Source organism: Pinus tabuliformis, chromosome 6, assembly GCF_031772625.1.
Source record: "Pinus tabuliformis cultivar Carrire ecotype Pingquan chromosome 6, CPIR1, whole genome shotgun sequence".
Lineage (NCBI taxonomy): Eukaryota > Viridiplantae > Streptophyta > Pinopsida > Pinales > Pinaceae > Pinus > Pinus tabuliformis.
This window is the reverse complement of record NC_142292.1, coordinates 1,336,970,525-1,336,983,351: the sequence shown is the minus strand read 5'-3', so window position 1 is coordinate 1,336,983,351 and position 12,827 is coordinate 1,336,970,525. Positions and strand designations below refer to the sequence as shown.

Sequence of the window (12,827 nt, the reverse complement as noted above, 5' to 3'; positions counted from 1 at the left end):
ACACTCAAAAAAATACATTTATTGCATAGAAACAATATTATTTGGCATTGTTATTTGTTTGGCATCCATTTTTTATATAGATTTGATTCTAGCTATAGATGGGAAATCCTTAATGGTTTTATTGGTTGTTAGTTATTCAAGTTGTTAGATGTCATTCAACTGGTCGATTTATATAGTTTGTATTAAAAACAAATATTAAGAATCCATGTAAAGAAAGGGTTATAATAAAACAATTTAAAATTTCTTTTCAATTGACCTTATTGTATTCAATATAAAATCTGTTGAATGTATTAAATTGTTAATTCAAATTATTTTAATTTTAGTGAACAATAGAATTGAATAGAATTGATTATTATTTGAGAAATATGAACTATGAAACTGTTTTCGAGTTAGAAACAAAAACAAAGAAGAAATACATTTATTGCATAGCAACAATATTTTCTACATGATTGTTTGTTTTGTTCCCTTTAATTTTGGCGTTGTTATTTTTTTACAAGATTATGATATAAATTTTAATATTGACATGGAATGTATTTTATGTTGATTCATATTCTTCTTTTAATAGTAGATTGAGAGTTTGAAAAAAATGATATACAATTACATAGATAAAAATAGATAAATAGACGTTAAATACCAAATTATGAAGAGTTGAATTGGAAGTTCAATATATTTATATGGTTTCATGTAAATAACCTATTAATAGCATATCAATAATAAAAAGTAATATAAATTTATAAAATACACTTATATTTTTAATATTTTCTTTTTTAATTAATTATATATATATATATATATATATATATAAGAGTCGACCATAGTTTGGACACTGAAGAGTCGATCGAGGAGCTGCGGAATGAGGGTTTTAGAGGAAGAGAAGGTCTGATCAGACTTTCCTGCATGCATCTTTGGAGCAGAGAAGGAACACAGGGAGCTCGGTTTCACCAGCGGAAGTTCAAATCAGAGATTTGCAGATCGTAGCAAAGGAGTGGAAATAGGAAGAAGCAAGTGCTGAAGGGATTAATGGAAGCAAACGCGGGGAGGGGAGAGATCCCCTCCTACAAGAGCATGGCAACGGGGGAGGCAAACAAGGAACGAACGCGGAAGGGGACGATGGCAAATAACGGCGAGAACCCATCAAACGGGACAAACTGGCAGACGGGTCTGAGGGGAAAATGCCTTCCTAGGGCATCGAAGAAACCCAGGTTCGTAATACCAAGCAACAAACTTGAAGAGTATAGGAGTTATATGAAATATTATGCCTTAATATGTAAATTTGTAGGGTTCTGGCCGTCAGAGAAAGATTTATCCAAATGGATACAACAGAGATGGAAACCTAAGGGGCATGTGGAATTGAAACTGGGTGCGAAGGGTTTTTTTACAGTAATATTCTCTAACTTAGAAGACAAAGAAAGGATTTTCGAGGGAGGCCCCTACTTTATGAACAATGCAGGCCTATTTATTCGGCACTGGGAAGACTGCTACAATCTAGACAAAGAGAAAATGCTAGCGGCCCCGGTCTGGATAAGACTCTTCGGGCTCCCAATGGAGTTTTGGGATCCGGAGATTTTAGAAGGGATAGGGAATGCTATAGGGTCATTCGTGAAAGTAGCTGAATCTACAAAAAGAGGGAGATACACGTCCTACGCCAGAATATGTGCGTATATGAATATAACTGAACCTCTCCCAGATTTCATTGAACTGGAATATCATGATGAGATCTGGCAACAACCAGTGGATTATGAGCACATACCGTTTCGGTGCAGATGATGTCATGAATACGGGCATCTTTTCAGACAATGCCCATTAAACAGAACAGAGGAAGCAAAGGATAAGAGGGAAGAAGAGAGGGCAACAGCAGAGGGACCAGGACGGGAGGAAGAGGGTTTTAAAGAAATACAGAACAAAAGGAGAGCAGGGAGCAGTAAACCCCAAAGACAAAAACCAAAGGAGAACATACCCCTGGAAACGCAGAACAAATTCAAAGTCCTCCAGGAAGAAGAGGTTGAGATGGAAAAAGAAGACAGTGACGAAGAGACAATGGAAAATTCAAAAGATTCAGGAAAACAGGCTTCAGGACAAAAGGATACAGAGAATGAGGAGGCAGAAGAAAAAGGGGAGCAGACGAATGAACAAACACAAATGGAGATAGACCCACAAAAAGATAAAGGAGGAGAAGAGGAGCGAATAATGAGGAAACTGCTGCAGGAATGGAGGCTGTTAGATGAAAGATTCATTCCGGAAGAGCAGAAGCAAATATATAAAGAAGCATTTCAAAAATACAAGGAAAAGGCAGGGGTAACAGCAGCAAATAAACTGGAACAGAGAGAAATGCAGGGAAATCAGAACATGGGAATGAGCAACGCTGGCAAAGGAGGAAGAAAAAGGGGTAGGCGCTCGATGAGCGAGACAATCCAGGAGGTAGGAGAGATGCTGGTGAACTCAGGAAGAGTTATACCTCTATCTGAGGTATTTCAACTACCCCCAAAACTATTAAAATGATTATTACAAGTTGGAACATCAGAGGCCTTAATAGCAGAGGTAAACAGAGATATTTGAGAGACAGATTAAAAAGAGACAAACCAAGTATAATGATAATCCAAGAAACAAAGATTAGTATGCAAAAATTGGAAGAAATAATGAGCAGGAGTAATACTAGGTATGAGATAATGGGGTAGGACGCAACAGGCAGTGCAGGAGGATTGGCAATCCTATGGAACCCGGAGGAAATACAATTTGAAAATTGGATAAGCCTCCCTCGGATCCTCACAGGCACTTTTAAGGTGATAGGCTCATCTGAATGGGTAGCCCTATCAGGAGTTTATGGACCACACTCTCCAACAAAACGTAAAGGATTCCTTCAAAACCTGAAAGCAATACGAGGACTTATTCCAGAGAAGCCGTGGATTATAGGTGGAGACTTTAATATGATTACAACCTTAGAAGAAAAGAGGGGGGGATTGAGAAGGATAGATTCAGATATGGAAGCATTCAGAGATATGATTTCAGAACAAAGAATGGTGGATATTCAAACAATAAATGGTACCCATACATGGAATAATCGTAGAGGAGGAACAAATCAAATAGCCTCAAGATTGGACAGATTCCTTGTCTCTGAACAAATCATGATGAAAGATGTGTACATAGAGGCCATGATTCTACCAGTAGTAGGCTCAGACCACTGGCCAATAAAGTTAGAAATCGATCTCAAGCAGAGCCCCAAAAGAAGACCGTTCAGGTTTGAATCCTTTTGGCTCAGGAATCAGCAGTTTTTACCTAAAGTAGAAGAATGGTGGACTACGAGTAGACAAAGTGGGAGAAGTAAAATGCAAACATTCCAACTAAAATTGAAAGAACTTAGGGGGAAAATAAAAAAATGGAATAAAGAGGAATTCGGGGATATTTTCAAAGAGCAGCAACGCTTAGAACAGAGAATGAGCGAGTTGCAATAGGAGAATATACTGGAAGGCAGAACTGAAGAGAGAAGCAGAGAAGAAGGAATCATTATAGGCCAACTAGAGGAGCGAAGAAAGCAGGAAGAGATCTTATGGAAACAAAAGTCCCGAGTACAGTGGCTCAGAGAAGGAGAAAGGAACACGAAGTTCTTTCATAAGGCCATGATCCAGCACAGACAGAGAAATAGGATCTTCTCAATTAAAAACTCGGAAGGTCAACGCATAACCCAGCATGAGGAGATAGAACAAGAGTTGGTGGGCCACTTTAAAGGTATTCTCACTGAACCCCAAAGGAGCAGAACAGAGGCCATAGGCAGGATAAGCAGCGAAATTCCAAAGATAGTAACTAGGGACCAAAATCTAGCCTTGATGAGGGCAGTAACCATAGAGGAAGTGGAGGAAATAGTGAAGGGCCTGAAAAGAAACAAAGCCCCAGGTCCAGATGGATATACAGCGGAATTCTATCAAGCTTGTTGGCAGTTCATAGGAGAAGAAATCCTAGAGGTGGTGGAGGAAGCGCGCAGACAACAAAAGGTATGGCCTGGACTAAACTCTACTCTGTTAACACTCATCCCTAAGACAGCTCACTCAGAATCAGCAGAGGGCTTCCGGCCGATTGCTCTCTGTAACGTGATCTATAAGATTATAGCTACCTTAATGGTCAAAAGACTAAAACCAATCCTCTCCAGCATAATATCTCCAGAACAAACAGGGTTCGTGGAAGGGAGGCAAATCTTAGATGGCCTGGTGGTCTCCCAAGAAGTAATACATACCTTAAAACAAAAAAAGGAACCAGGCATGATGATCAAACTGGATTTGTCAAAAGCCTACGATCGTCTAAACTGGAAATATCTAGAATCAATTCTACAGGCCTATGGGTTTTGCAACAGGTGGGTGAAATGGATTCTTAGCATGATCTCCATGCCTAACTTTTCCATTCTCCTGAATGGTAATCCATCAGCAACCTTTAACGCTTCAAGAGGACTGCGCCAAGGAGACCCCTTGTCTCCATTCTTGTTTATAATAGCGGCTGAAGGATTGGGAAGGTACATCAAAAAAGAGCTAAGAGAGAGGAAAATTAAAGGGCTGCATCTATGGGGAAATAACATCCCTATCACACACCAACAGTTCGTAGACGATATCATGATATTCTGTAAGGTCTCACTGAGAGAGGTCAAAAAAGTAAAGGAGATCCTAGAATTATTCATGGAAGCTTCAGGTACTGAAATCAATAAGGACAAATCGAGCACCTTTATTTTCAACTCACCTGAAATGGTCAAATCCCATCTGACAAGAACGTTGGGGTTCAGAAAGGGAGATCTTCCTACTAAATACCTGGGCACCATGCTTGATGTAAGCTCTCTGAGGATAGCCAACTGGCAGCCCACCCTGGAGAAAATGAAGAACAGATTAGAAAACTGGTCCTTTAGGACTCTTAATATAGCAGCTAGATTGGTGCTTCTCAAATCGACTCTCCAATCAATTCCAATCTATCCCCTATCGGTAATGGCAGTACCGAAAGGAGTCTGTACCAAAATGATTGAAATCTTCAGGAAATTCTTATGGGGAGGGCCAAAACAGCAGAAGAAGTGGGCCTTAATCTCATGGAACAGCCTAACAAAAGCAAAGGAGGCAGGGGGGCTAGGGTTAAGAGATCCATTCATATTAAACCAAGTCCTAGCAGCAAAACTTTGGTGGCGCTGGATGAATGGAGGCAAAGATTTATGGAAAGAAATATGGACACTAAAATATAACATGCCCACTGCAGCCGATGAAATCATGAGAAAGGAAGTGATTAGGGGTCCTATAGTTTGTAAGGAAGGTAAATATAGTTTTGGTTGGTAGATTCCACTTCCTTAACTATACTTAGGGAGTTGTGTCATGTCTTCTCAACCCTCTACTCATGTGTACCCTGACAGAATGGTGAAAGTGGGTAAATGTGGGAGGTGGCGTTACAATTTCCTTTAGGTTCATATATCATGCTTTTGGGGATGGATTGGTTATTTAATCACAGGACTAAGGTAGATTGTTATGACAAGGCCATTGATTTCCTAGACTACGATGGATAAAAGAGAGTCTTCTAGGGAAACAAGAAGCCTACCTCCCCAAGGATTGTTTCAACCATGCAAGCTAAGTGCAACCACATGAAATGATGTTTATCGTTTGCAGTACATGTTTCTAGTGACAAAGGGAAGGAGGATGAGGATGATGAACTACTGAGGAGGTATCCTGTTTTACAACAGTTTTAGGATGTATTTCCTACATATTTTATAGAGCTTTCTCCACATAAAGAGGTGGATTTCTCTATTGAGTTGATTCTAAGAGCAACACGAGTGTCTAAGGCACCATGGAGGATAAGCACTCCTGAGTTGGTGGAGTTGAAGTTGCAACTTAATGAGATGCTTGATAAGGGATACATAAGGCCAAGTGTATCACGTTGGGCTACACTAGTGTTGTTTGTAAAGAAGAAATATGGTACTCTGATATTGTGCATTGATTATAGGTAGTTGAATAAGGTGACTGTAAAAAACATGTATCCATTACTTTAGATTGATGAGTTGTTTGATCTGCTAAAGGGAGCAACAATATTTTTGAAGATCGATATAAGATTGGGATATCATCAAGTGCGCATCAAACAGTAAGACATCTACAATATTTCATTTTGTACAAGGCATGGGCACTATGAGTTTATGGTGGTTGCTTTTGGTCTTACTAGTGCTCCAACCTCCTTCATGTGCTTCATGAATAGTGTGTTGCAGCCTTACATGGATAAGTTTATGATTATCTTTATTGATGATATATTGGTATATTCAAAGAATGAGGAGGAGCATACAGAGCACCTGGAAGAGATATTGATATTGTTGAGAGAGCATAGGTCGTATGCCAAGCTCAGCAAGTGTAGTTCCATTCAGAGTTAGATTCATTATGGGACCTGTTGTTTCAAAGGAGGGCATAACAATGGATCCGGAAAAAATTAAGGCTATCAGGGAGTGGTCAACTCCAAAGAATGTGGATGAGGTCAGATCATTAATGGGACAAGAAGGTTACTGCAGGAGGTTTATCAAGAACTTCTCCAAGATTGTCTATCCTATCAGATCTTTGCAGAGAAAAGGAAAGAAGTTTGAATGGACTAGTGAGTGTGAAACTAGTTTTGATTTATTGAAATAGTTGCTTACCAATGCTCTGGTTCTAAGGATTGCATATCATGATAAGGAGTTTGTGATTTGTAAAAAAACTTACAAAGAAGGACTTAGTGGAGTCATGATGCTGGAAGGGAAGGTGTTTTGCTATGAATCATGGAAGTTGAATCAGCATGAGCATAATTATGTGATTCATGATATTGAGTTGGAAGCTATCATTCATGCGTTGAATATGTGGAGACATTATCTCCTTGGAAGGATGTTCATTTTGATGAGTGATTATAGTGTATTCAGGTACTTGTTTGACCAACCCATTATGAATGCAAGGAAAGCTAGATGGTTGGGTAGTCTTGGTGATTTTTATTTGAGATCAGTTATATCAAAGGAAAAGAGAACTAGGTTGTGGATGCTCTCAGTAAGAGAGTGCAACCGAGTCAAATTTTAGCTATGATCTCTAATGGGATAAATTTACAAGAGTGGATCTTACATGTAGGGAAACATGATCATAAGTACCAACAAATCACGCAAAGATTGTAGCAACAAGGTGATAAGGATGACAAGTAGCACCTGACAGTAGATGGCTTGGTCAAATTTAGGAGGAGGATCTATGTGCCTGATAGTAGTTAATTGAGGAAGCTTATCTTGAGATAGTTTCATGTCAAGCCATATTCATGACACCCAAAGTACTAGAAGACTTTGACAACTGCCAAGAAGTTCTACTATTGGCCAAATTTGAAGAAAGAAGTGGTTGAATTTGTTGCTAAGTGCTTTGATTGTTAACACGTGAAAGTTGAATGCAAGCATCTAGCTAGTTTGTTGCAGCCTATTATGATTCTAGAATGGAAATGGGAGGTCATTTCCATGGACTTCACTATATAGTTTCCAAGGACATCAAGACAACATGATTCCATCATGGTTGTGGTTGATAGGTTGAGTATAGTAGCTCCCTTCATTGCAATGAATTCTACTAATTCAACTAGTGGGTCATTCGAGATCCTATAGACGATCGACTTGGTTGCATATAGGCTTTCATTTCATGCATATGTGCATGTTTATTATGTGTTTCATGTTTCTTTGCTTCTTAAAATGCATCTTCCTCGTATTAACCATGTAATTGATTGGCATATGATTTGGGTGGAGCCCAAGGGAGAATTCCAGGTCCAACTGATGCAGATTTTGGACAAGAAGACCAAAGTGCTTTGAAATTGAGCCATAAGTATGGTAAAGATGCAATGGACCATGCTCAGTCTTGACGATGCCACTTAAATGTAGGAAGATGTGATGAGGGAGGAATACACCCACCTATTTGTCTAAACATATTGTGTGTGTGTGTGAGATGCACTGCAAAAAATGCATAAAGAAGGGGTGAGGAATTTAATACCACTGCCCAACCCTAGTGATGTAAATGTATGTACATATGATATTTTAGTTGATGAGTCAAGTACATGTGATTAAAAGGCCAGTGAACTGAGAAATATTTTTGGGATGTGCATGTCGATGTATATATGATTTCTTTATATTTTTGGGTTATCATGCCCAACTATATATGTCTTAATGATTGTGAGGCTGAAGAGCCTAGAAATGTAATTATGATATAAACGATGTACATATATTAATAAAATAATGACTCATTATAGACCAACTCCATGGAAAAGAGTATGAGGTTCTCAACTCCAGAGAAAAGAGGGCAATAGTTTTGGTGGTGATGTTTGGGTGAAAAGGCACTAAATCCCAAGTAACTTTTGAGAGTGTCATATGGTAAGATAAAGCCATGCATAGTGAGAGTTTGTCCTATGAAGGGATTTATTCATTCAGCGACAAATTATTGTTTTAATTATTGCGCATGGCATTAATTATGCATTTTAGTTGCATTTCATTACTTGAAAAATAAAATTCGAGGGTTATTGCGAGAAATAGACAAGGTTGTGACAATGCTTATATTAACCAGTTTAAAGGACTAGATAATTCAAGGTTGTCACCAAAGCCACTCACCGTGATTCCATAACAAGTCGTGAGCGTGAGCTGGAGCTTCTGGTTGAAGAAGCCGACAATTGGCCGAGATGTAGCAGCATTCTATCAAACCTTTATGTTTTGCTAAAATCTATAATTGTCGGATATGGTTATTATTTAATGTCACCTAGTAGGAGGCGGGATACTTTACGTGCCGTGTTTAACAAATTTGGTGTTTATGGGTTTTTGCCCTTTACTGATGCTGATTTTCAAAATAAATAAAACTAAAATAAGAGGGTTTGACTTTAAGAGGGTAAGATAAAAGTAAAATAAATTAGACGTGTGCATAAGAGAGTTTGACTTTAAAAAAGAATATTTAGTAATTAGATATAAGAATAAAAATAATTTCATATAAGAATAAAAATAATAATTAATAATTAGTAATAATAATAATAATTAAATAAATAAATAATAATAATAATAATAATAATAAAATATAAATTACATTAATCTATTATTGATAATAATATTAAAATTTTAATTTAAAATTAATATAGTAATATTAGCTTGAGGTTAATATAATACAATATTATTACTGTAAATAATTAATTAATTAATTAATTAATACTAATAATAATAAAAATAATAAATATGTATATATATTTATATTTATATATTATAATCGTTAGAGGACTTTTTAACCGTTGCCTGTCCATATAGCGGTTGAAGGACCTGCCTACTCTATTTAACGGATTGCTCAGATTTGTTCTCAACTTGTCTTTACAATAAACCACACTAATTGGTTCGAAACGCGTCGACAAATGATTCTCTAGATAATTTTGTTAGAGTAATTCTCTCTGTCATTTTTGCTGAAATCTCTAACGGTAAAGACAAATATCAGGAATTGTGTCGAGTAACAGGGAAAACCAATGGAATATAGGAAATCTGAGATGGTATTTAAACATTATTGAACCAAAGAACTTCACAGAACTTAGAAACATTTACTTCTTCACATATATTTAATTTAACGATCTCATTTCTATTCGTAAACAATCGCTATTATGTATATATTTTAATATACTCAATTACCATTGGAATCATATTTTATTTAACGTTCTCATTGATATTCGTAAACCATGCTTTGGAAACAATCGCTGTGAGATACATAAATATGTATACAGCATACAATAGAGTCACCCAAGAACAGTTTTGGCCATGGACGTGCCTGCATTTTTCACAGTTAATTCGCATGGCTTTATTATCCACAAGCTTCCATGTCTCTGGACTCTCTTATTCATTGTTACAGTTAGCCTGCTCTGCCTTTTCCTGCACATTAGGCATTTGAAAGGGGAACACAATAATAGCCCACCAATGACCCGAACGTCTCTGTTTGAATTGATAAGAAATCGCCACAGGCTTCTAGAGTGGCAAACAGAAATCCTGTCCTCATCACCATCTCAGAGCGTGAGGATATCAGTTGTGCCGGGAGGAATCCCGGGAGTCGTCACTTCGAATCCTGCAAATGTGGAGCATGTGCTCAAAACCAATTTCGACAATTATCCAAAGGGGCGGCGTTCCAGATTCCTTCTCCACGATTTCTTGGGCAGAGGAATCTTCAACGCCGACGGGGAGCTATGGAAGATGCAGAGGAAGCTTACCACCTACGAATTCAATATCAAGTCACTCAGGAGTTTCGTGTTGGAGACGGTGCAGTGGGAGATTCGGAATCGCCTCATGGTCGTGCTTCACAATGCCTGCCAACAAGGGGAGCCTGTGGATCTGCAAGATATTCTACAGAGGTTTTCATTTGACAACATTTGCAGAGTTGCGTTCGGGGTCGATCCCGGTTGCCTCCGTCCTTCTCTGCCTGCTACGCGGATTGCACAAGCCTTTGACTGTGCCACAGAGATTTCATTCGGGAGATTCCTTTCGATAGCTCCCGAGGTCATGGTGCGGATCAAGCGGCTGCTGAACGTTGGATCCGAGAGGCGCCTTCGCGAAGCGCTGCGTGTGGTAGATGAATTCGTTGAAGATGTTATTAGATCAAGAAAGGAATCAGATGGTGATATTGAGATTGAAGAAGAACGTCATGACCTTCTTTCCAGATTCATGGCGGGTGTCGATGACAAGGGATTTAATCATGAGCTCAATCTCCTGAAGGAAATGGTGATTAGCATTATGTTGGCGGGCAGAGATAGTAGTGCCGCGGCTCTCACATGGTTTTTCTGGCTTCTTTCTTCTCATCCCCTTGTAGAAGAAGCCATTCGCCGTGAAATTCTCAGCGTCTTAGCCAAACGTGGGGTCAATAAAGGGGAAGAAGAGGAATTAAACAGAGTAGCTCTGTTTAATTTCGAGGAAGTGAAGGGCATGCCATATCTCCATGCTGCCCTGTGCGAGTCAATGAGAATGTACCCTCCCATCCCTGTCGACGCCAAAATTGCTTCTAGGGATGATGTGTTACCGGACGGAACATGTATGAGAAAAGGGTGGCTTGTGTGTTACAATATTTATTCAATGGGAAGGATGGAAAGTATCTGGGGCAAAGATTTCCTGGAGTTCAAGCCAGAGAGATGGTTGAATAAGGACGGAAACTTTGAGTCGGAGAACCCATTCAAGTTTCCAGTGTTCAACGCGGGACCTCGTATTTGCCTGGGTAAAGAGATGGCCTTCATACAGATGAAGTCCATAGTTGCCTCTCTTCTTCATCGCTTTACTCTTAAGATAGATAAGGAATACCATCCACAGTATACTCTTTCAATAACTCTGCGCATGAAGGGTGGGTTGCCAGTTATTGTTAACAGTTTATAGATACAAATATTTATATGGTAGAGATGATTACATTTATAATAGCTAGTTACACCAGGGCATTGGTGTACTTTGTCTTTCTGAAAATAGAAGGTAGTAGATTTTGGAAATATTTTAGCTAGTTAAACTTTAGAGCAGAGGAAATATTTGAGCTTGTTAATTCCTCTGAAAATAAAAAATACTTAAACATTATAATAGATTTTGGAAATATTTTAAAATATCAACGATTCACCGAAGTGAATGATTCTTGTAAAATATTTTGTAAATAAAGATATCAGGAGGCTCCACGGTCCTTAGAAACAGTTGAGTACGTAGTTTCTTAGATTGCGTCTCAATAAGGGTTTGACAGAATGTCGTTTATTTGGGTTCTGGAGTAGAGGCATCTATCCTCCGGATTTTTTAGTGTAAGTTCTATAGTCTTGTATAAGTGGTGCCTGTGTATTATAAATTTATTTTATTAGTTAATATTTATCATTTCAATATTAGGAATTCTTTCTGATTCCTCATCTCTTTCTAAGCTCCCCTATTTTGAATGAATCAAAGTCACTTTCGCTAATTTCATGCCAAAACATTTGTTTTGTTGCAAAAGTTTATAGCAATTAAATAGATTTATGTTGAATTATTTGCAAATTTAGCATTGGAGATTGTTAACACTGGTCAAAATACATCATGTGAAAGTCCTCGAATGTGGAGCTTTAACTTCGGTTGATATTTGGCAAGGTACCGAACGAACGAAAAACTTATCGAACTTGGTGAAATTCACATCATAACTCTTGAAACTCGACCTAGATATTGAATTTATAAAAATCAAATGTGCCCTGTATTAGCAGACTAGTGTTGGGTTTCTTGCATAATAACCACACGATATCCTATCTCTATGTATTTGAATTCTATGTATTTGAATTCTTTTCGCTAACTCTGTATAAAGTTTGACCTTTTAATATATTTTTCGTATAAATTTATAAAAATAGTTTGTATTTTCTCTTTACTATGTATTTTTACCATGTATTTTTACCTTGAAGTTATCTGAATTGTTGATTTGTTGAATATGAGGTTATCTTACTTGCTGATATGTTGAATATTTGGTAATCAGATGGAGATAACCACACTCAATTATTTCACTGAGCCTATGTCAGTCTGATTGCCTAATATTCCGCTTATATATTCCATAAGTGAATCTGCAATATATTTAGTATCACAATATTTTTTTTATTTATATCTGTTTTTTAAAATAATTAAAAAAAAAACATTTATACTTTTTAGATAAATGACCATTTTTTTATTTTTTAAAATGTGAAATCACTAATTTAATTCCCCCACTTTAATTTGGAGATATATACAATCTAACTCTCCCCTCCAACATAATGATGAGACTCTTCAAAACTCGATAAACAAAAGTAATTGACCTGAAATGCATGTGCATAGATCCCTGCACCTTGATCGAATCTAATTATCTATATATTTCTAGTCAAGTATGTTA

The 12,827-nt window shown here is 37.6% G+C and overlaps 1 pseudogene; it reads left to right on the top strand.

Annotated features, from left to right (window-relative positions):
- Positions 1 to 9,713: 9,713 nt before the first annotated feature.
- Positions 9,714 to 11,621, top strand: LOC149263534 (cytochrome P450 CYP94D108 pseudogene; annotated as a pseudogene).
- The last annotated feature ends 1,206 nt before the right edge of the window (positions 11,622 to 12,827 follow it).